Here is a 26535-nt window from a genome sequence, read left to right on the forward strand (position 1 = left end):
ACCATGATCAAGTAGGCTTCATCCCAGGCATGCAGGGATGGTTTAATATACGGAAAACCATCAACGTGATCCATTATATAAACAAACTGAAAGAACAAAACCACATGATCATTTCATTAGATGCTGAGAAAGCATTTGACAAAATTCAACACCCCTTCATGATAAAAGTCCTGTAAAGAATAGGAATTCAAGGCCCATACCTAAACATAGTAAAAGCCATATACAGAAAACCAGTGGCTAACATTAAACTAAATGGAGAGAAACTTGAAGCAATCCCACTAAAATCAGGGAGTAGACAGGGCTGCCCACTCTCTCCCTACTTATTCAATATAGTTCTTGAAGTTCTAGCCAGAGCAATCAGACAACAAAAGAAGGTCAAGGGGATACAGATCGGAAAAGAAGAAGTCAAAATATCACTATTTGCAGATGATATGATAGTATATTTAAGTGATCCCAAAAGTTCCACCAGAGAACTACTAAAGCTGATAAACAACTTCAGCAAAGTGGCTGGGTATAAAATTAACTCAAATAAATCAGTAGCCTTCCTCTACACAAAAGAGAAACAGGCCGAGAAAGAAATTAGGGAAATGACACCCTTCATAATAGACCCAAATAATATAAAGTACCTCGGTGTGACTTTAACCAAGCAAGGGAAAGATCTGTACAATAAGAACTTCAAGACTCTGAAGAAAGAAATTGAAGAAGATCTCAGTAGATGGAAAGATCTCCCATGCTCATGGATTGGCAGGATTAATATAGTAAAAATGGCCATTCTACCAAAAAGCGATCTACAGATTCAATGCAATCCCCATCAAAATACCAATCCAATTCTTCAAAGAGTTAGACAGAACAATTTGCAAATTCATCTGGAATAACAAAAACCCAGGATAGCTAAAACTATCCTCAACAATAAAAAAGGACTTCAGGGGAATCACTATCCCAGAACTCAAGCAGTATTACAGAGCAATAGTGATAAAAACTGCATGGTATTGGTACAGAGACAGACAGATAGACCAATGGAACAGAATTGAAGACCCAGAAATGAACCCACACCTATGGGCACTTGATTTTTGACAAAGGAGCCAAAACCATCAATGGAAAAAAAAGATAGCATTTTCAGCAAATGGTGCTGGTTCAACTGGAGGTCAACATGTAGAAGAATGCAGATCGATCCATGCTTATCACCCTGTACAAAGCTTAAGTCCAAGTGGATCAAGGACCTCCACATCAAACCAGATACACTCAAACTAATAGAAGAAAAACTAGGGGAAGCATTTGGAACACATGGGCACTGGAAAAAATTTCCTGAACAAAACACCCATGGCTTATGCTCTAAGATCAAGAATCGACAAATGGGATCTCATAAAACTGCAAAGCTTCTGTAAGGCAAAGGACACTGTGGTTAGGACAAAACGGCAACCAACAGATTGGGAAAAGATCTTTACCAATCCTACAACAGATAGAGGCCTTATATCCAAAATATACAAAGAACTCAAGAAGTTAGACCGCAGGGAGACAAATAACCCTCTTAAAAAATGGGGTTCAGAGCTAAACAAAGAATTCACAGCTGAGGAATACCGAATGGCCGAGAAACACCTAAAGAAATGTTCAACATCGTTAGTCATAAGGGAAATGCAAATCAAAGCAACCCTGAGATTTCACCTCACACCAGTGAGAATGGCTAAGATCAAAAACTCAGGTGACAGCAAATGCTGGCGAGGATGTGGAGAAAGGGGAACACTCGTCCATTGTTGGTGGGGTTGCAGACTGCTACAACCATTCTGGAAATCAGTCTGGAGGTTCCTCAGAAAATTGGACATTGAACTGCCTGAGGATCCAGCTATACCTCTCCTGGGCATATACCCAAAAGATGCCCTAACATACAAAAAAGACACGTGCTCCACTATGTTCATCGCAGCCTTATTTATAATAGCCAGAAGCTGGAAAGAACCCAGATGCCCTTCAATAGAGGAATGGATACAGAAAATGTGGTACATCTACACAATGGAATATTACTCAGCTATCAAAAACAATGACTTTATGAAATTAAGTAGGCAAATGGTTGGAACTGGAAAATATCATCCTGGTGAGCTAACCCAATCACAGAAAGACATACATGGTATGTACTCATTGATAAGTGGCTATTAGCCCAAATGCTTGAATTACCCTAGATGCCTAGAACAAATGAAACTCAAGACGGATGATCAAAATGTGAATGCATATCGCTCCTGAGAGACACAGCCAGAATACAGCAAATACAGAGGCGTATGCCAGCAGGAAACCACTGAACTGAGAACAGGACCCCCGTTGAAGGAATCAGAGAAAGAACTGGAAGAGCTTGAAGGAGCTCAAGACCCCATATGTACAGCAATGCCAACCAAACAGAGCTTCCAGGGACTAAGCCACTACCCAAAGACTATACATGGACTGACCCTGGACTCTGACCTCATAGGTAGCAATGAATATCCTAGTAAGAGCACCAGTGGAAGGGGAAGCCCTGGGTCCTGCTAATACTGAACCCCCAGTGAACTAGACTGTTGCGGGGAGGGAAGCAATGGGGGGAGGTTTGGGAGGGGAACACCCATAAGGAAGGAGAGGGGGGGAGGGGGATGTTTGCCCCGAAACCGGGAAAGGGAATAACACTCGAAATGTATATAAGAAATACTCAAGTTAATAATAATAATTAAAAAAAAAACCTGGCAAAAAAAAATGAAAAAAAAAAAAAACAAAAAAAAAAAAAAAAAAAAAGTACATTGAAAGCTCTAGAACAAAAGAAGCAAACACACCCAAAAGGAGCAGATGACAAGAAATAGTCAAGCTTGGGGCTGAAAACAACAAATTAGAAAAAAAAGAGACCAAGACAAAGAGTCGACAAAACTGAGAGCTAGTTATTTGAGAAAATCAAAATGATAGACTAACCTTTATCTAAACGAATTAAAAGGTAGAGAGGCAGTATCCAAATTAACAAAACCAGAAATGAGAAGGGAGACATAAAACAGAGGAAATTTAAAGAATCATTAGATCTTACTTAAAACACCTGTACTCCACAAAAATGAAAAATCTAAATAAAAGGATGATTTTTTTTAGATAGATACAACAGTTTATATAGTCCTATAACCCCTGAGGAAATAGAAGCAGTCTTTGAAAGTCTCCCAAACCCCCTCAAAGAAAGAAAGAAAGAAAGAAAGAAAGAAAGAGAGAAAGGAAGAAAGAAAAAATAAAAGAAGAGGGAGCAAGCCCAGGAGTAGATTGCTTTAGCCTAGAATTCTACCAGACTTTCAAAGAAACAGAAGGAGCATTGCGAAACTCATTCTATGAGGCTATAGTCACCTTGATATCAAAACCACAAAAAGACTCAACAAAGAAAGAGAAAATTTCAGATCAATTTCCTTTATGAATATTGATGCAAAATTACTAAATAAAATATTCATAAACTGAATCCAAGAACACATCAAAAGCATCTTCCACCATGGTCCACTATGTTCATAGCAGCCTTATTTATAATAGCCAGAAGCTGGAAAGAACCCAGATGCCCTTCAACAGAGGAATGGATTAAAAAAATATATGGTGCATCTATACAATGGAGTACTACTCAGCAATCGAAAACAGTGACTTCATGAAATTCATAAGCAAATGGGATGAACTAAAATATCATCCTGAGTGAGATAACCTAATCACAGAAAAACACACATGGTATTCACTCATTAATTAGCCCCAAAACTCGAATTACCCAAGATGCAATCTACAGACCACAGGAAGCTCAAGAAGAAGGATGAGCAAAATGTGGATGCTTCCACTCCTTCTTAAAAGGGGGAACAAAATTGTCCATAGGAGGGGATATGGAGGCAAAGTTTAGAGCAGAGGCTGAAGGAAAGGCCATTCCGAGCCTGCCCCACATGTGGCCCAAATATAATCAGTTAACAAAACTAGATAAGATTGATGAAGCTAGAAAGTGCATGCTGAAAGGGACCGATATAGAGCTCTCCTGAGAGACACAACCAGAACATGTCAAATACAGAGGTGAATGCTAGCAGCAAACCACTGAATTGAGAACAGGACCCCCTTTGGGGGAATTAGAGGAAGAATTGAAAAAGCTGAAGGGGCTTGCAACCCCATAAGAATAATGCCAACCAATCAGAGCTTCCAGGGACTAAACCACTACACGAAGACTATGGACTGACCCAGGGCTCCAATTCTATATGTAGCAGAGAATAGCCTTGTTCGGCACCAGTGTAAGGGGAAGCCTTTGGCACCCCCAATGCAGGGGAATGTTGGGGCGGGGGAGGTAAGGGGGTGATGGGAGGGACACCCTTATGGGGGAAGGGAAGGGGATAGAGGGCTTATGAACAGGAAACCGGGAAAGGGAATATCATTTGAATTGTAAATAAAGAAATATATCCAATAAAAATTTTTGTAAGCAAAAATCAAACAAACAAAAAAGATAAAGGAGGACACTTCATACTCGTCAATGGAAAAATTCACCAAGATGAACTCTCAATTCTAAATACCTATGCTCCACATACAAGGGCACCCACATTCATAAAAGAAACCTTACTAAACCTCAGAGAACTCATCGCACCTCACTCAATAATAGTGGATGACTTCAGCACCCCATTCATATCAAAAGTCAGATCATGGAAATATAAACTGAACAGAGAAACAGTGAAACTAACATAAAAAAAATGAACCAAATTGATTTAACAAGTATCTATAGAACACTTCATCCTAAAAAAGAAAATACCTTCTTTTCAGCTCCTCATGGTACCTTCTCTAAAGTCGACAATATAATCAGTCACAAAACAGGCCTCAACAGATACAAGAAGGCTGAAATAATCCCATGCATCCTGTCAGATCACCATGAACTAAGGCTGGTCTTCAGTAACAACAAAACAACAGGAAGCACACGTACCCATGGAAGCAGAACAACACTCTACTTAATGATAACATGGCCAAGGAAGAAATAAAGAAATTAAAGACTTTTTACATTTAAATGAAAATGAAGGCAAAACATCCCAAAACTTGTGGGATGCAAAGAAAGCAGTGCTAAGAGGAAAACTCAGAGTACTGAGTGCCTCAAAAAAAGAAACTGGAGAGAACATACACTAGCAGCGTCATAGCACACCTGAAAGCTCTAGAAAAAAAGCAGCAAAATACACCTATAAAAAATACACCTAAAATAAGGCCTATACTCAACAAAACTGGAACATCTGGATGAAATGGACAATTTTCTAGACAGATATCAGGTTCCAAAGTTAAATCAGGATCAGATAAATCATCTAAACCATCCCATAATCCCTAAAGAAATGGAAGCAATCATTAAAATCTCCCAACCACCAAAAGCTCAGGACCAGATGCTTTTAGTGCAGAATTCTATCAGACCTTCAAAGAAGCCCGAATACCAATATTCTCCAAACTGTTCTACAAAATAGAAACAGAAGGAGCACTACTCTATGGAGCCACAATTAGGCTTATAGCTAAATCCTACAAAAACCGAAGAAATAGAGAGACCTTTAGACCAACTTCCATTATGAATATCAATACGAAAATACTCTATAAAATTCTCACAAGCCAAATCCAAAACTCTTCAAAACGATCGTCTACAATGATCAATTAGACTTCATCTCAGGGAAATCTATGAAAATCCACTGTATAAACAAACTCAAAGAAAAAAACCACACATGATTATTTCATTGATGCTGAGAAAACATTTGACAAAATTCAACACCCCTTCATAGTTAAATTCTTGGGAAGGTCAAGAATTCAAAGCTCATACCTAAACATAGCAAATACAATATACAGCAAATCAGTAGCCAACATCAAGCTAAATGATGAGGGACTTGAAGCAATCCCACTAAAATCAGGGACTAGACAAGGGTGCAAACTCTCTCCCTACCTATGCAATATAGTACTTGAAGTCCTAGCCAGAGCAATTAGACAACAAAAGGAGGTGAAAGGGATACAAATTGGAAAGGAAGAGGGCAAAATATCACTATTTGAAGATGATATGATAGTATATGTAAGTGACCCCAAAGGTTCTACCAGAGAACTACTAAGCCTGATAAACAACTTCAGCAAAGTGGCTGAATAAAAAATTAATTAAAAAATCAGTAACCTTTCTTTACTCAAAGGATAAACAGGCTGAGAAAGAAATTAGGGAAAGGACACCCTTCATAATAGTCACAAATAATGTAAAATACTTTGGTGTGACTCTAACCGAGCATGTGAAAGATCTGTATGACAAGAACTTCAAGTTTCTGAGGAAAGAAATTGAAGAAGATCTCAGAAGATGGAAAGCTCTCCCATGCTCATGGATTGGCTGAAGTAATATAGTAAAAATGCCATCTTGCTAAAAGCAATCTACAGATTAAATGCAATCCCCATCAAAATTCCAACTAAATTCTTAGAGCAATTTGCAAATTTATTTGGTGTACCAAAAAATCCAGGACAATAAACTATTCTGAACAATAAAAGAACTTCTGGAGGAATCACCATCCCTAACCTCAGCCTGTTTACAGAGCCGTAGTGATAAAAACTGTATGTTATTGGTATAGAGACAGGCAGGTAGATCAATGGAATAGAATTGAAGACAGAAATGAACCCACATACGTATGGTCACTTGATCTTTGACAAAGGAGCTAAAAATATCCAGAAGAAAAAGGAGAGTATTTTTAACAAATGATGCTGGTTCAACTATAGGTCATCATGTATAAGAATGCAAATCAACCCTTTCTTATCTCCTTGTACAAAGCTCAAGTCCAAGTGGATCAAGCACCTCCACATAAAACCAGATACACTGAAACTAATAGAAGAGATAGTGTGGAAGAACCTTGAACCCATGGGTACAGGGGAAATATTCCTGAACAGAACACTAATGGCTTATGCTCTAAGATAAGATTCAACAAATGGGACCTCATAAAACTGAAGAGCTTCTATAAGGCAAAGGATTATGACAAAATGGCAAATCACAGATTGGGAAAAAATCTTGACCAATCCTACATCTGACAGAGGGCTAATATCCAATATATACAATGAACTGAAGAAGTTAGTCTTCAGAGAATCAAATAACCCTATTAATAATTGAATACAAGCTAAGCAAATAATTCTCAACTGAGGAATATCAAATGGCCATGAAGCACCTAAAGGAATGTTCAACAATCTTATTCATCAGGGAAATGCAAATCAAAACAACTCTGAAATTCTACCTCACACAAACCAGTCAGAATGGCTAAGGTAAAAAACTCAGGTGACAGCAGATGTTGGTGAGGATGTGGAGAAAGAGGAACACTCCTCTATTGTTGGTGGGATTGCAAGCTGGTACAACCATTCTGGAAATCATTCTGGTAGTTCCTCAGAAAACTGCAATAGTGCTACTTGAGTACCCAACTATACCACTCCTGGGCATTTACCTCAAATATATTCCAACCTATAAAAAGGACACATGCTCTACTATGTTCATAGCAGCCTTATTTATAATAACTAGATGCTGGTATGTTTATATAAATGGAGTACTACACATTTATTAAAAACATTGACTTCATGAAATACTTTAGCAAATTGACGGAACTAGAAAATATCATCCTGAGTGAGGTAACCCAATCACAAAAGAACATGCATGGTAAGTACTCAGTGATAAGTGGATATTAGACCAAATACCAGAATATCCAAGATACAACTCCAGACCACATGAAGCTCATAAAGAAGGAAGATCAAAGTGTGGAGGCTTGGGTCCTTCATAGAAGAGGGAACAAATATTCTCACAGAAGGAAATATGGAGACCATCCAGAGACTGTCCCACCTGGGGATCCATCCCCTATATGGACATCAAACCCATACAATCTTGCAGATGTCAGAAGTGCATGCTGACAGGAACCTGATATAGTTGTCTCCTGAGATGCTTTGCCAGAGCCTGAAAAACACAGAGGTGAATGCTTGCAACCACCCATTGAACTGAGAACTGGGTCCCCAATAGAGGAGTTAAAGAAAGGACTGAAGGAGTCAAAGGAGTTTGCAACACCATAAGAAGAATAACAATATCAACCAACCAGATCCCCCTAAGTTCCCAGGGAATAAACCACCATCCCAAGAGTACACATGGATGGCCCTATGTTTCCAGCCACATATGATTCAGAGGATGACCTTGTCAGGCATCAATGGGAGAGGCCCTTAATACTGTCAAGGCTGGATGCTCCAGAGTAGGGTATTGTTAATGTAGGGAGGTGGGACAGAGTTGGGGGAAGTACTGTCATGGAAACAGGATGAGGGGCATGGGATAGTAGGCTTCTGGTGGTGAAACAAGGAAAGAGGATAACATTTGAAATGTAAATAAATATTCAGAAAAAGAAAAAAGATAATGCTTTATAAGGCCAATATATGTTTGAAAAAACCATCCCTTTTTTCCCATGAATGTAGCATCTTTATTCATAGTTATTACAATTTGGATGTCCATACAATAAAATGAAGGCATGAAAGTTATGAAAATATATAAAGTAATCTTTAAAATACATAGCTAATTGAAAGAGTCCAATCTGAAGAAGCTGTACAGCATGAAATCAAATGAATCATATTCTAGAAAACAAAATTATGAGACCTGTGTTTTTCAGAGAGGGAAAAAGAAACAAAAGTTGAAAGGGTAGATGAATATATTGACTGCAGGTTCTTTGGGGGCTGTAATAATGTTATATGATAGTAAAGATACACATATGCCATTCATATGTCAAAACACATAGTTCATATGTACAAGATACATGATCCCTAATATAAATTGTAGTATTTAGTTAATAATAATAGCATAGTAATATGTGTCTCTAGTTTGTAAAAATTGCTCATCTATAATATAAGAAATAAATAGGGGAGAATATGGAACTTCCTAATCATATTTTCAGTAAACATATATAATAATGTAATAGTGGTGCATGGATTAATTTCTGAAGTTAGAATAGAAAAAATGTACATATTAAAGCAAGCAATCTCTTTGAAATTATACTAGCAAGTTATCTGAACTTGTACAAGAATTGATCTCCATGAACTTAATATTAACTGGCCTCTAAAAGATAGTTAATAGTCTTTTCCATATGTTCCTCTGAAAACACAAAATCACTTTACTCTAACAATTAAATATTACAATTCCAAATAAAGTCCATGACTGTACTAACCCAGTGCTCAGTCTCATCCCAAATCCCCTAGAAGGTAAAAGGATGAGGCAAGAAATTTATACAAAGTCTAACCTTTAAGTAATCTCAAAATAAAACTGAAAACATTTTAGTTAAAATAAAAATTAATAATTAAAATATGTTGCTTAACATTAAGCAGATCTTTACCAGAACATTATCTGTACCACTAAATAGCTATGGGATCTTTGGAAAGTTATTTAATCTCTGCAAGCTTCGTAGTTCTCATTTCTAAAGCATGGATAATAATGCTTGCTCTGAGTATTTCACCTAATATCTGAGGAGTTACCAGTGCTTTGTGAACTTCAGAGTGCTTTACAATAGAATTAGTATTAATGTTTAAATAAATCTTCTCTTAGAGTGAAAATGGGGCTAATGAATTGTGAATTAGAACTTTCATGGTCTTGTTCTAGATACCTTGAATTCTAGATAGATTACCAAGTCTAAAAAGCTTTAAGCAATAAAATAATGATAAAATTACTGTCTGGATCTCATCTTACAATAGGAAAGTCTGGTATCCCCTCACCTCCATGCTGGTAGTAAAGTTAATTTTATGATAGCATGACTCATATGGACTTTTCATACTGGCTAATCAATCACGGTGTTTTCAGACCTAAAATAGATAAGAAACCTACTGCATTTTTGTTTGATCTGTTTAAGCAGAAAATTTCTCCGACAATGAAAGAGACTGCATTCAGTAATGGCAAAAGGGAATATCAGGCCACAAACCAATTTCCAGCCTAGAGGCAGTTTGTAGACCCAGAAACTCTTGAATAAAGGGAAATAAAGGGATGACCAGGTGACCATGAAGGACTTTAATGAAGTGCTTACAGATTTTACTGTTAACCTTTCTCCAGGGGGATCTATGACCCTTTACAAGGATAATTGTACACTAGGGGAAAGGAAATAATCAGGCCTCCTTGTATCTACTGGATACTGGTTCTGAATTGACACTAATTTTGGAAAACCTCAAGAAACATTGTACTCCTCCAGTTAAAGGAGGGTCTTATGGAGGTAAAGTGATTGATAGAGTTTTGCCTGAAGTTCAACTCCCAATAGGTCCAGTGGGTTTCTGAACTATTCTGTGGTAATATCCACAGTACAGAATGTATAATTGGGATATATATGCTTAAAAGTTGACATTTTCATGTTAGATCCTTGACCTGTGAAATAAGGGATATTATGTTTGGAAAGGTTAAATGGCAGTCATTAGCATAGCTCATGACAGGGGAAATTGTGAATCAAAACCAATATTGCATCCCTGGAGGAGTTACAGAACTTAGTGCCATCATTAAGGATTTTAAATGTGCATGTGCAGGGACTGGTAGTTGCCACAACATCTTGTTTTAACTCTTCTATCTGGCTAGTGCCCAAGACAGGTGGATTGTGGAGAATGTGAAGAGTGAGAGTTGTCTATTGAAAACGCAATCAAGTAGTGACTATGATTGCAGCTTTAATCAGATGTGGTGTCCTTATGAGGACAGATTAACACATCTTCTCATACATGGTATGCAGCTATTGATCTAGCAAAAACTTTTTTCTCGATACATGTCCATAAGGACCACAAGGAAAAATTTGCTTTCAGTTGTCAAGGTATATCTTTTCAGTTTTACCTCAAGGATATATTAATTCTCCAGCCCTGGTTTATAACTTAGAAATTACTTTAGTAGTCTGACTATTCCACAAAAATACCATATTGGTTTGCAATACTGCCCATGAACAAAGTGGCCATGGAGGTAGAGATATAGATTATTCATGGCCTTAACAGCATAGACTTATCAAATCTGAACTGGCTACAGTTGTTGCTGTGTGCCTGATTTGCCAATAGCAGGGACCCACACTGAACCCAATAGTGAGCCCACTATTCTCTAGGGTAACCAGCCATAGACCTGATAGCAGGTTGACTCTTTTTGACCACTTCCTTGAATAAAAGGACAATACTTTTTCCGTAATAGAGTAGATTATTCTGGTAATGGATTTGTCTTTCATACATATAATGCTTCTGCGAAAGCACCATCCATGGACACACAGAATGCCTTATTCACCATCATGGTCTTGTATACTGTACCTTGATTTTGACCAAGGAACTCAACAGCCAGAGAAGTACAACAGTGGACCGACAATCATGGAATCCACTGTTTTTACCACATTCTCCACCATAATGAAGCAGCTAATAGAAAGAAGGAATGGCTATTTGAAGACACAGTAACAGTGCCAATTAGGTGGCAGCAACCTGGAAGGTTGAGGCACATTCTCCAAGTGGTATATGCTATAAATCATCACCCAATATATGGTGTAGTTTATCCCATAGCCAGGAATCATGGGTCCATAAATCAAGGGAAGAAAGAGAAATAGTTTCATTCACTATCATCCCTAGTGACCCACTAAGAAAAAAAATTGTGCCTTCTGGTTGCTGCCCTCACGGAGAGCTGACACCTGGCTCTGAGGAGCGACTCCTGGACCGAGACCAGAGGTAAGACCAACTTTTCTGCTCCAAGTAACCTGCCTGGAGGACTCAGGACACACAGAGGCAAAATCCTCCGGGACCAGGCATTTCCGGTTTCTAGCTGGGGCCAGAACCTCACTGATCCTGGCCCACAGCTCCCTGCTCCCAAACCTCATGGGAGAGAGAGCTCAGCACCCAGACAGGTAGGCACTCCTGAGACTGCAGGGCAGGAGAGACCGCCAGTACTGCCCACCCTTGCCCACATCCCCAGCCCAAGAGGAAACTGTATGGGGCCTCTGGGAATAGGAAGATAGGGGCACTCAAGCTGCAGGTCCCCTGAAATCCAGACACCACCCGGATCTTAAGCGACCCAGTCAAACAGCTCCCTGCACCCAAATCTCGAGGAAGGGAGAGCTAAGAAACTAATCGTCTTGCAAAAGCAAAGAGAAGATAAGCACACAAACATAATTTCACATCAAAATACGAATATAACAGGAAGCAACAATCATGATTCCTTAATATCTCTCAACATCAGTGGACTCAACTCCCCAATAAAAGGACACAGATTAACAACCTGGATATGCAATGAGGACCCAGCTTTCTGCTGCTTACAGGAAACACACCTCAGAGACAAAGACAGACACAACCTCAGAGTAAAAGGCTGGAAAACAACTTTCCAAGCAAATGGTCTGAAGAAGCAAGCTGGAGTAGCCATTCTAATATCGAATAAAATCGATTTTCAACTAAGAGTCATCAAAAAAGAAAAGGAAGGACACTTCCTATTCATCAAAGGAAAAATCCACCAAGATGAACTCTCAATCCTAAATACCTATGCCCCAAATACAAGGGCACCTACATATGTAAAAGAAACCTTACTAAAGCTCAAAACACACATTGCACCTAACACAATAATAGTAGGAGATTTCAACACCCCACTCTCATCAATGGACAGACCATGGAAACAGAAATTAAACAGAGACATAGACAGACTAAGAGAAGTCATGAACCAAAAGGACTTAACAGATATTTATAGAACATTCTATCCTAAAACAAAAGGATATACCTTCTTCTCACCAACTCATGGTACTTTCTCCAAAAGTGACCATATAAGAGGTCATAAAACAGGCCACAACAGATACAGAAAGATAGAAATAATACCATGCATCCTATCAGACCACCACGGGCTAAGGCTGGTCTTCAATAACAATAAGGGAAGAATGCCCACATATACATGGAAGCTGAACAAATGCTCTACTCAATGATAACCTGGTCAAGGAAGAAATAAAGAAAGAAATTAAAGACTTCTTAGAATGTAATGAAAATGAAGGTACAACATACCCAAACTTATGGGACACAATGAAAGCTGTGCTAAGAGGAAAACTCATAGCACTGAGTGCCTGCAAAAAGAAACAGGAGAGAGCACATATCACCAGCTTGACAGCACACCTAAAAGCTCTAGAACAAAAAGAAGCAAATACACCCAGGAGGAGTAGAAGGCAGGAAATAATCAAACTCAGAGCTGAAATCAACCAAGTAGAAACAAAAAGGACCATAGAAAGAATCAACAGAACCAAAAGCTGCTTCTTTTGGAAAATCAAGAAGATAGATAAACCTTTAGCCAGACTAACGATAGGACACAGAGAGTGTGTCCAAATTAACAAAATCAGAAATGAAAAGGGAGACATAACTAGAGAATCAGAGGAAATTCAAAAAAATCATCAGATCCTACTACAAAAGCCTATATTCAACAAAACTTGAAAATCTACAGGAAATGGACAATTTCCTAGACAGTTATCAGGTACAGTTAAATCAGGAACAGGTAAACCATTTAAACAACCCCACAACTCCTAAAAAAAATAGAAGCAGTCATTAAAAGTCTCCCAACCAAAAAGAGCTCAGGTCCAGATGGGTTCAGTACAGAATTCTATCAAACCTTCATAGAAGACCTCATCCCAATATATCCAAACTATTCCACAAAATTGAAACAGATGGAGCACTACGAATTCCTTCTATGAAGCCACAATTACTCTTATACCTAAACCACAAAGACCCAACAAAGAAAGAGAACTTCAGACCAATTTCACAAAATACTAAACAAAATTTTCGCAAACTGAATCCAAGAGCACATCAACATAATCATCCATCATGATCAAGTAGGCTTCATCCCAGGGATGCAGGTATCATTTAATATATGGAAAACAATCAACGTAATCCACTGTATAAACAAACTGAAAGATAAAAAAAAACATGAAAATTTCAGTAGAAGCTGAGAAAGCGTTTGACAAAATTCAATATCTCTTCATGAGATGAAGAATTCATCTTCTTCAAAGTCCTGGAAAGAGTAGGAATTCAAGCCCATACCTAAACATACTAAAAGCCATATACAGCAAACCAGTAGCTAACGTTAAACTAAATGGAGAGAAACTTGAAGCAATCCCACTAAAATCAGGGACTAGACAAGGCTGCCCACTCTCTCCCTCCTCATTCAACATAGTTCTTGAAGTTCTAGCCAGAGGAATCAGACAGCAAAAGGAGATCAAAGGGATACAGATCGGAAAAGAAGAAGTCAAAATATCACTATTTGCAGATGATATGATAGTATATTTAAGTGATATCAGAAGTTCCACCAGAGAACTACTAAGCCTGATAAACACCTTCAGCAAAGTGGCTGGGTATAAAATTTATTCAAATAAATCAGTAGCCTTCTTCTACACAAAAGAGAAACAAGCCAAGAAAGAAATTAGGGAAACGACACACTTCACAATAGACCCAAATAATATAAAATACCTCGTTGTGACTTTAACCAAGCAAGTGAAAGATATGTACAATAAGAACTTCAAGCCTCTGAAGAAAGAAATTGAAGATCTCAGAAGATGGAAAGCTCTCCCATGCTCATGGATTGGCAGGATTAATATAGTAAAAATGGCCATTTTACCAAAAGCGATCTACAGATTCAATGCAATCCCCATCAAAATACCAATCCAATTCTTCAGAGAGTTAGACAAAACAATTTGAAAATTCATCTGAATTAACAAAAAACCCTGGATAGCTAAAACTATCCTCAACAATAAAAGGACTTCTGGGGGAATCACTATCCCTGAACTCAAGCAGTATTACAGAGCAATAGTGATAAAAACTGTATGGTATTGTTACAGAGACAGACAGATAAGCCAGTGGAATAGAATTGAAGACCCATAAATGAACCCACACACCTATGGTCACTTGAGTTTTGACAAAGGAGCCAAAACCATCCAATGGAAAAAAGATAGCATTTTCAGCAAATGGTGCTGGTTCAACTGGAGTTCAACATGTAGAAGAATGCAAATCGATCCATGCTTATCACCCTGTACAAAGCTTAATTCCAAGTGGATCAAGAACCTCCACATCAATCCAGATACACTCAAACTAATAGAAGAAAAAGTGGGGAAGAGTCTCGAACACATTGGCACTGGAAAATTTCCTGAACAAAACACCAATGGCTTATGCTCTAAGATCAAGAATCAACAAATGGAATCTCATAAAACTACAAAGCTTTTGTAAGGCAAAGGACACTTTTGTCAGCACAAAATGGTAAACAACACATTGGGAAACGATCTTTACCAATCCTACAACTGATCGAGGACTCATATCCAAAATATACAAAGAACTCACAAAGTTAGATGGCAGGGAGACAAATAACCCTATTAAAAAATTGGGTTCAGAGCTAAACAAAGAATTCATTGGTGAGAAATGCCGTATGGCTGAGAAGCAGCTAAAGAAATGTTCAACATCTTTAGTCATAAGGCAAATGCAAATCAAAACAACCCTGACATTCCACCTTACCCCAATCAGAATGGCTAAAATGAAAAACTCTGGGAACAGGAGATGCTGGCTAGGATGTGGAGAAAGGGTAACACTCCTCCATTGTTGGTGGGATTGCAGACTAGTACAACCATTCTGGAAATCAGTCTGGAGGTTCATAAATCAGTGTATTTATGATTGTATATGGGATAGTTATATCATGTTAGAAGCAGTCATGACCTAGCTATTATTTTTACTTGGAAATTAAACATGGCATGAAGAGATATGATTGTGTGTTAAGTAGACAAGGGGTAGACCTGTAATGGCTATTCTTGGTTGTCGACTTCATCTGAAATTAACTAAAAGACAAGTGACTGGGTACACTTTGTGAAATTTTTCTTAATTAAAACATTTGAAATGTGAAGGCCCATTTAATTTGCATCTTTGGAGGTAAGACTATCCACCTTTAATTGAGACTATACTCTCTGGTGGCAATGTATATAAAAGATATAGAGAAAGGAAATTCTGACAGTCTTTGCCTGCTTGCTCTTGTACTGGATAACAAGTTCATTTCCTTTTTGGGGTTCTAGTATACACTGAAGACAAGCTAAGACATCCTGCTGTGGACTGGATAACCATTGGTTTCTTGGATTTAGTTGGTAGATAGCCATTGTTGGACTACCTGGACCACAGCATGTAAGCCATTCATATATCCCCTTTCCTTCCATACATAGACTCATTCTATAAGTTCTGTCACTCTAGAGAACACTGATTAACACAACTATTTATGCATGGATGACCCTCACCGCCTTTGATGAGGGAAGTTCTTCTTCCTCCACTTTACCAGTTCATATATTAATCTCTTCTGGAAATATGCTCATAGGCATATTAAGGAATGAAGTTTATAAACTAATTGGGTATTCTGTAGATCAATCAAGTGTTATTCACTTGAAAGAACTATTTTTTCCTGTCCTACTGGAAAAATAGTTCTTGTCAATAAAAATATGTAATTAACTTAGTAACACAAAGATCTGGTTTTACCTCAACAGCTCTAATGATGATGAAGAAGATGGTGTATGTACTGTGTGTGTGTGTGTGTGTGTGTGTGTGTGTGTGTGTGTGCTTCTATGACTGATACTATTTAAAGGCTTCACATTCTGGTTAACTGGGGTTAACTCTAAACAGGAATTTCAGATCTTTATTTGATAGGAGGTGTACCAGCTATATAATTCATCACTCCTTATTTTGTGAGATACTCTCTCAAACTACCAGCTGTGTTTGCTGAAATAGACGGTGAATTATTTAACCTTTAAAAACCATTTTCTATAATTTTAGGGTGGTATTTGCACATGTACTTTGCTCTCTTTATAAACAAACCATATGAATCTTATTCCACACTGTTAGTGAATGTGGAAAATCCAGGCCCTAAGGACAGGCTGATAACATTTGGACTAATTTGGGAACCATTTAAAAAAATGGTCTACTCTTGAAACAAACTCCAAATTGTTTGTTTACATAAACATGGTACCATAGAGAATGGCAAGTTTAAAAATTTTTTAATAACTACTCATCAGTAATAAATGACATGGAAGAGATGAATTTTACAGACATTTTGAGTGGGATCAAAAAATCTAAAGGCTCATTGAGGGAAATAGCTTCCATTAAGAGAAAAATAAGAAAAAACATGCCATGAAGTGTTGAAATGATTAAGCTGTGAAGCCAATTAAGACTTTTACAACTTAGTTTTATGATTCAGGATGTTTCCTGAGGAAGAAAATTGAGGCTTTGGGTTTTCATCAGACATCTTGGTCAGGGGTAAAGGGAATGGCATTTGCTTTTTCTAGTGGTTTGAGAGTGTGTGGGGGAGGTGTATGTCTCTGGCACTTCTATGACAATGAAACCTGGAACAGCTCATCATAAAAAAGTACCTCAAACAATTTGCTTCATTTCACTGTAGAGTTTTTTTCCCCCAGAAAGGAATTGGAAATTATGCTGAGGAGAATAGCTATGGACCTGTAATGTAAACAGCATCTGTACAGCCTGCACCACTTCTTAGCAGACTAAGGAAGCTGGCCCTGAGGGCGCTGGGAAAGCTGTGCAGGCAGCTGCCTTGGCAATGAATTCACAAAGGATCTTCTCTGCCTCAACACAGATGGATTCATCTGCGTGACTAGTATGAGGAAGCGGGGAGAGGGACATAAGCTATTTGATTGCTATAATGTTGGAAAAGGTGATCCTGTGATTAGGAATTTTTAAAAAGCCAAAGTCCAATACGTATCTAGTTTTTATAAAGGCTATGCTGACAACAGAAGAAAGTGTTAGAACATCCGCAAACTTGACAGGGAGGCTCGTAAGGACAATGGGGATACCAGGCCAGAGATCTGAAGAACTGGGCCCATGACTTAACCTCTGTCCGCCCCTGATTTCACTGATGAAAGCTTGCCTGTCTCAGAGGCTAAGGTAAGATTGTGGCAAGCAATGACAAGGACACTGAGAATGAGTTGTCACAACTGTGGAGGAATCTAGAGGACATGAAGACGTGGAGGCTTGGATTAGGTTGGTAGATAGCCATTGTTGGACTACCTGGACCACAGCATGTTAAGCCATTTATAAATCCCTTTTCCTTTCACACATAGACTCATTCTATAAGTTCTGTCACTCTAGAGAACACTGACTAACACAACTATTTATGCATGGATGACCCTCACCGCCTTTGATGAGGGAAGTTCTTCTTCCTCTACTTTACCAGCTCACATACCAGCTCTTTCCTTCCTTCTCTCTTTTCTTTCTCTCTTTCTTTCTCCTTTCTTTCTTTCTTTCTTTCTTTCTTTCTTTCTTTCTTTCTTTCTTTCTTTCTTTCTTTCTTTCTTTTTTCTTTCTTCCTCCTTCCTTCCTTCCTTCCTTCCTCCCTTCCTTCCTTCCTTTCTTTCTTTTTTTTTTAGCAAGCTTGTCTTTGAAGGAAGAGTGATCTCATGTAGACGTCACTGCAGAGCTTTAAATGGAGGACTGACACAGATCTTATTGCTAAATACGTTTTAGAGAAGTGTTAGATTTCCAGGTCAAGATACAGAGTTTCTACCTGGCCTGCTCCTGGGCTTCTATCATTGATAGCTTGCCTCACTGCATTGGTACGCACTAATGGGCTAGAATTGATGCATCTTTTCTTTTCTCCTGGCTAAGATTATCTTAGAGAGTAGTTTGTCTTGGTAGTTATAAATTAGACAAGAGTAAAGACAGAAGTTACATGAGCATCTATCCCTGCAAACAACTTCCTATGAGAGGAACACCTAGTCATAGCATGGATGATTAAGCATTAGGCTGTTCTCTAAGACAAAAAAATATGGCACTTGTCCGGAGCACCATCATGTAAAGTCTAGAGTCTAATCACTATTTTTCTTAAGAAAAACCTAAGTCAAAATCACAGAAAAATGTTTAACTTACCATTGTGCTGGTATATGTACATTTGTGGTGTGTTTAAATATTCATTTACTTTTGATACGACCCCAATGGAGAAGTTAGGGCAAGGACTGACTATAGGAGCTGAAGGGGTTTGCAACCCCAAAGGAAGAACAATATTTACCAACCAGACCCTCCCAAAGCTCTCAGGGACTAAACCACTAACCAAAGAGTACACATGGAGGGACCCATGGTTCCAGCTGTATATGTAGCAGAGGATTGCCTTGTCTGGCATTAATGGGAGGGGAGCTCCTTGGTCCTGTGAAGGCTTAATGCCCCAGCTAGGGCATTGAGGCATGAGTGGGTGGCTGGGTGGTGGAGCACCCTCATAGAGGCAGAGGAGGGGGGAGAGGATGGGGACTTGTGGAGGGGAAACTGGGAAAGGGGATAACATTGGAAATGTGAATAATTAAAATAACCATTAAAAAATGAAACAACAAAAACAATAAAAGACCCTATAGGCCCATTTTTGTATGTTTTCTGTACTGGTCATAAAACTAGTCACTTTACATAGAACTTCATATAATCATATTGAAATTAGAAAGAGAAACTCAGATCTAGATGCTAAGAATGATTATTGTTCCCAGAGTGTCATCACTTCTAGAACTTCTCAGTTGACAAAGCTTGTGTACAGTAATCAGTATACATACATCAATTCATGTATAATCACCTATATTTTTGTTAAGCTAAGTATAAGTTTGTATTGATAGCTCACTTCAGGTGTTACCATAAAGATCACTCTAGCATTCTTCTATGTTTATTAGACGATATCTACTCCAACAGCAGGTGATAGTTTTTAGTCATGTGCTATCTATCTGTTAAATTCTACAGCATATTATAAAAGTATCAGATTTTCAACTCCTGTACCTGAGGAAAATGACTGCATCACTTAGAAAAGAGAAAGAATAGACAGGCTATTTTTTGTATTTATTTTTATAATGCTAATTTCTAAGCCATGATGTGTATGGTTTGTGTGTGTGTGTGTGTGTGTGTGTGTGTGTGTGTGTGTGTGTGTGTGTGTGAGTCTGTGCTTGTGTGTGTATTATAGAGTAAACAGATTTTAGGAGATTAGAAAAAATTATGAAAACTAAGTCCAGCTGGGAACTAATGGTGATTTGACCCAGGATTACTACAGACAAATATTTGTTAACTTTTTGTCTTTATTCTATTTACCTTCCCTTTGTTTTTATTCTATTGTCTTTTATGTTTAAAGAGATCATATCTTTATATAGTTTAGACTTCACTTTTTTCAGATTTTTCTTGATTGGATATTTTTTATTTACATTTCAAATGTTATTCCCTTGCCTGGTAGTTTCCTGACCCTAGGCCCCCTATGCCATCCACACTCCCCCTTCTTCTATGAGGGTGTTCCTCCTCCCCAACAACCCCCCCTTCAGACTCCCCACCCTGACATTCCTCTACCCTGATGGTTCAGCCTTGGCAGGACCAAGGGTTTCTCCTCCCATTGGTACCCAGCAAGGCGATCCTCTGCTACATATGCAGTTGGAGCCATGGGTCAATTCATGAGTAGTCTTGGGTAGTGGTTTAGTCCTTGGGAGCTCTGGTTGGTTGATAATGTTGTTCTTATGGGGTTGCAAGCCCCTTCAGCTCCTTCAGTATTTTCTCTAATTCCTACAACTGGGACCCTATTCACAGTTTAATTGTTTGCTGCTAGCATTTGCCTCTGTATTTGTCATGCACTGGGTGAGCCTTTCAGGAGACAGCTATATCAGGCTTTTGTCAGCATGTACTTCTTGGTTTCATCAATTTTGTCTAGTTCTGGTGGCTGTATATATATGGGCTAGAATTCCAGGTCGGGCAGGCTCTGAATGGCTATTCCTTTAGTCTCTACTCCAAACTTTGTCTCCATGTCCCCTCCTACGAGTATTTTTGTTCCCTCTTTTAAGAAGGACTGAAGCCTCTGCAGATCAGTCATTCTTTTTCTTGAGCTTCATGTAGTCGTGGATTGTATCTTGGGAAATTCAAGCTTTTAGACCAATATCCACTTATCAGTGAGTGCATACCATATGTGCTTTTTTTGTGACTGAGTTACCTCACTCAGGATGATATTTTCTAGTTCCACCCATTTGCCTATAAATTTCATGAAGTCATAGTTTTTGATAGCTGACTAGATGTAGATGTACCATATTTTCTGTGTATATTCCTCTGTTGAAGGACATCTGGGTTCTTTCCCGCATCTGGGTATTATAAATAACGCTGCTATGAACATAGTGGAGCATGTGTCTTTGTAGTATGTTGGAGCATCTTTTGGGTATATGCCCAGGAGTAGTATAGCTGGGTCCTCAGGTAGTGCAATGTCCAATTTTCTGAGGAAACTCCAGACTGATTGTAGAATCTCAGGATTGTTTTGATTTCAATTTCCCTGACGACTAAGGATGTTGAACATTTCTTTAGGTGCTTCTCATCCATACAATTCTTTGAGAATTGTTGAGAATTCTTTGTTTAGCTCTGTACCCCATTTTTAATAGGGTTATTTGGCTCTCTGGAGTCTAACTTCTTGAGGTTTTTTTGTATAGTTTGGATATTAGCCCTCTATCAGATGTAGGATTGGTAAAGATCTTTTCCCAACCTGTTGGCTACTGTTTTGTCCTAATGACAGTGTCCTTTGCCTTACAGAAGCTTTGCAGTTTTATGAGGTCTATTTGTTGATTCCTGATTTTAGAAAATAAGTCATTGATATTTTGTTCAGGAAATATTTTCCTGTGCCAATGTGTTGGAGGCTCTTCCCCCACATTTTCTTCTATTAGTTTGAGTGTATCTGGTTGTATGTTGAGGTCCTTGATCTACTTGGACTTAAGCTTTGTACTGGGTGATAAGAATGGGTCAATTTGCATTCTTCTGCGTGCTGACCTCCAGTTGATCCTGCACCATTTGTTGAAAATGCTGTCTTTTTTCCACTGGATGGTTTTAGCTTCTTTGTCAAAGATCAAGTGACCATAGGTGTGTGGGTTCATTTCTGGGTCTTCAATCTATTCCATTGATCTACCTGCCTCTCTCTGTACTAATACAGTTTTTATCACTACTGCTCTGTAATTTAGCTTGAGGTCAGGGATGGTGATTCCTTCAGATGTTTCTTTATTGTTGAGTAAAGTTTTCACTATCCTGTTTTTTGTTTTGTTTTGTTTTGTTTTGTTTTTTTCATTCCAGATGAATTTGCAAATTGATCTTTCTAACTCTATGAAGAATTGAGTTGGAATTTTGATGGGGATTGCATTGAATCTCTAAATTGCTATTGTCAAAATGGCTCTTTTTACTATATTACTCCTGCCAATCCATGAGCATGGGAGATCTTTCCATCTTCTGAGATCTTCCTCAATTTCTTTCTTCAGAGACTTGAGGTTCTTGTCATACAGATCTCTCACTTGCTTGGTTAGAGTCATGCAGAGGGATTTTATGTTCTTTGTGAATATTGTGAAGGGTGTCCTTTCCCTAATTTCTTTTTCAGCCTGTTTATTCTTTGAGTAGGGAAAGGCTACTGTATTGTTTGAGTTAATTTTATATCCAGCCACTTTGGTGAAGGTGTTTATCAGGCTTAGTAGTTCCCTGGTGGAATTTTTTGGGATCACTTAGGTATACTAGTATATCATCTGCAAATAGTGTTATTTTGACTTCTTCCTTTCCAATTATTATCCCTTTCACCTTCTTTTGTTTTCTGATTACTCTGGCTAGAACTTCAAGAACTATATTGAATAAGTAGGAAGAAAGTAGGCATCCTTGTCTAGTCCCTGAGTTTAGTGGGATTGTTTCAAGTTTCTCTCCATTTAGTTTAATGTTAGCTACTGGTTTTCTGTATATTGCTTTTACTATGTTTAGGTATGAGTCTTGAATTCCTGATCTTTCCAAGACTTTTAACATGAATGGGTGTTGAATTTTGTCAAATGCCTTCTCAGCATCTAATGAGATGATCATGTGGATTTTTTTCTTTGAGTTTGTTTACATAGTAGATCACGTTTTCTATGGTTTCTTGGGTCCCTGGGATTCTCTCTTCTATCTCTTGTATTCTGTTGGTGATGCTTGCATCTATGACTCCTGATCTCTTTCCTAGGTTTTCTATCTCCAGCATTTTCTCCCTTTGTGATTTTCTAATTGTTTCTATTTCCATTTTTAAATCCTCAATGGTTTTGTTAAATTCCTTCACCTCCTTGGTTGTGTTTTTCTGTAATTCTTTAAGGGATTTTTGTGTTTCCTCTTTAAGTGTTTCTACTTGTTTACCTGTATTGTCCTGTATTTCTTTAGGGAACTATTTATGTCCTTCTCAAAGTCCTCTATTATCATGATGAAATGTGATTTTATATCCAAATCTTGCTTTTCTGTTGTGTTTAGATATCCATTTTTTGCTTTGGTGGGAGAACTGGGCTTTGATGATGTCAAGTAGTATTGGTGTCTGTTGCTTATGTTCCTCAGCTTGCCTCTTGCAATCAGGTTGTCTCTGGTGTTAGCATGTCTTGCTGTTTCTTAACAGTGGCTTGCCCTTCCTGTAAGCCTGTGTGTCGACACTCCTGTATACCTGTTTCTTTCAGCTGTATCTAGGAACAGAGCTGCTCCTGGGTTTTTGTGTACTGAAGCTTTCAGGTCGGTCTCTAAGAGTAGAAGAGTTGGTCTTACCTCTTCTTTTAGGTGTGTCTGAGCTCCAGGAGACTGGCTTTCAGGTCTCAGTGCAGGCAGAAACTAGAAGAGTCCTGCCCATGATTGCTCCTAGGTTCTGGTATTCAGAGGGCACTAATCAGGTTCCTCTTGGGCCTGGAATGTGAGCAGAAGTGGTGGTTTCCCCTGAGCTCTCCGGATTATCTGCACTTCTGAGAGTCTAGCTCTCTCCCCTATGGGATTTGGGTACAGAGAGCTCTGGGAGTGATTCAGCTCTGCCCAGGCAGAAACCAGAAGCTAGACTTCTCCTAATTTTGTGTTTTTCCTGCCTCACCCAAGTACTGGGATTTCAGATTGTCATAGTCATGCCATGCTTAAATTCTTTTGAGGAAACTTCACATAAAAATAATTTAGTTTTAGTTGTCATGAAAATTTTACCTAGTTTAACTCACTGAATGTTTGTGTGTGTGAGGTCTACAGTCACTGTCTCTACTTCATAGCTGAGGAAAATGAGGCAGAGATGTTTTTGTCACTGTTGGGAAGTGTCATCTGGGATTTTGGCTCTGCCCATCAAGCTTTATGTCCTGCGGTTTTAACCAGATTCAAATTTCCTCACTCAATTAAATTTCTGAAATAATGAGTATGTAAGGATGATAATCATTTCATTTAGCTTCTGCAAACTTCCAATCTACACCATTATGAATTATGATGAGTAAAAACTAAGGCATTAAAACTCTGATCAAACAAAACTGTAGTTTATAATAAAATGAACAGTGCTTTCCTGGGTAAAAAAGCCAATATCCTAAGCTTGCTGTCATTCATGACCTGATCCACTGGCTGTGAGCTGTGACATGTTGTGTGAGCTGTTCTTTGTGTTTTGTATTCACAAATTTCCTTTAGGAACAGACATATTGATCCTAACCCAGAAGGAAATGATCATAGTCATTATAAATTCTACCTTTTAAAATAAAGATACCAATAAAAATGACACTTTAAAAAAATCTGTTCAAATAGTTATAAAAGAAGTGCAGCCAGTGGAGGGGGCCTGTCCATTTATACTTTACAGTCAGGTATGATATTTCCCTTAAGAAATAAGGAAGATCATGTAACCAATTGAAATTTACCATTATATCCAAATTTGTTTTTAGACACTGGTGTGAACACTTGAAGGCATATTGTGTCATCATTTATAATTAAATAATGATTATCTGTCACTGGTCCTTTGAGTATTAATTGGATATATAATGATCTTATGCTGCCAAAGTTGTTAATGTCAGAGCCTGGGCTCTGGCAGCTCTAACAAGCAAGGCTTGGTCACCCACTCTTATTATGCCAATTAAAGAGGAAAGTAACAGTGAAAACTAGAGGATAGATTTATTCAGTGTGGCCACATAGGGAAGAGATACATAGTGATCCATTGATCCTCCTCAAGTTTATCTTCAAGGTACTAAGATAATTTTTGGTTTACCTAGAGGATGAGAGATATACATACCTAAGTAGTCCTGGTGAATTTGTAGTCCCAATCATTATTGGCTCATCATTGTCTGGGCTTCTGTTCCACCTGCAAGGTGATCTTATAAGTTGTTATAGCCCTGTGAAACATTTTCCTAGAAGACAAACTCCTATCGGCTCATACCAGGTGTCAGCTTTTATCTTCTTCCAAATGAGATTCCTGGTGAAATTCCAGTTCCTTAGGGAATCATTGTGTTAACATTCTGATAGCCAAAGGCATTAAAATGTCCAAAGTAATGGGTGCAAATGATTCTTAGAATGTATTCATTCCTGGGCTATGATACGATGCTACAAGACAGCCCTTGCAAGCTACTTTCATATGCCAGTGCAATGCTTATGGACTTCCCAGCATTTATAATAGTGAACCAAAGTAAATCTTTTTTCTTATAACTTGTCCAGTATAGGGCATTTTGTTATAACAATAGAACATGAACTGAGACTGCATGAGAACAGGGAGCTCTCAAAAGTTCTGCTTTAGGCAGCATTATATCTTGAGATAAAACTGGTGGCATACAATATTAGTAAAATTCTTTGTGACTGACATTGGGCTTACTAACCTGACACAGGGATGGTTCAAATGGATAAGGATGTGAGAACTCCAGAGCAATCTGAGAACTGTAGACCAATGACTTGTTCTTTTTGGGGTGGGGGTATTTTATGGATTGCTGAAAGATACAGATGTCTATTGATGGAATGTATGATTGAAAGAATAGAATAGATCAACAAGAATAGGTTAGAAGAGAGTATATAGAATATGCAAGGATAATGACTGTACATCTCATTTGTTCACATGGTTACCACCACCTATTCAGGGTTAGCCACGAGAAACTTACGTCCTTATCTGTCTTAGTTTCCTAATATTCTAAAAGAATGTCAGAAACAGAAACTAGAAAGGGAAATTGACTTATTTATAGTTTGGCTAAATGTAATGGGAGGAGTCTACTTGTTTTCCTCACTATGAGACAAACCATGAAAAGGGGCCAGAACATATGTAAATTAATTATGGTAAGGTTTGGTTGTTCTTGTCTCTATTTATCATTATAGAGATGATGTTTTACTCATGGTACTCAACAAATTCATTTTAAAGAACCCCAGTTTTGAAAGAGAAAAAGAATCATTGAGGCTGTATGGATAGATTTAAACTCTCATCATTCTTGGCCTAGCAGACTCTTTGTTCTTAAGTCCTTCGATAGGTTTGGAGGAATGCTTTTTGTATCTCTTCTTTGGAGATTGTCTTCTTTCTGTATGTCTGTTTCACACAGATTTTGCCAGTGCAAAAGCTATAGCTGGGTGGCTGAGGGGAGAGGCATATGCGTTTCTCATTAAACTATTTCATTTTCTCCAGAGTTTCACCATGAGATCTTAGCTACATTTCCAAAGATGGCCACCTTTTCTCTCTCTTTTTTTTTTTTTTTCGGAGCTGGGGACCGAACCCAGGACCTTGTGCTTGCTAGGCAAGCGCTCTACCACTGAGCTAAATCCCCAACCGATGTCCACCTTTTCTACTCTTACAGGCTTAGGATGGAAGCAGAAAAAGCAATTCAGCCTTCCAGTCAATCAGCCACTATA

This window comes from Rattus rattus, chromosome 1 (genome assembly GCF_011064425.1).
Source record: "Rattus rattus isolate New Zealand chromosome 1, Rrattus_CSIRO_v1, whole genome shotgun sequence".
NCBI lineage: Eukaryota > Metazoa > Chordata > Mammalia > Rodentia > Muridae > Rattus > Rattus rattus.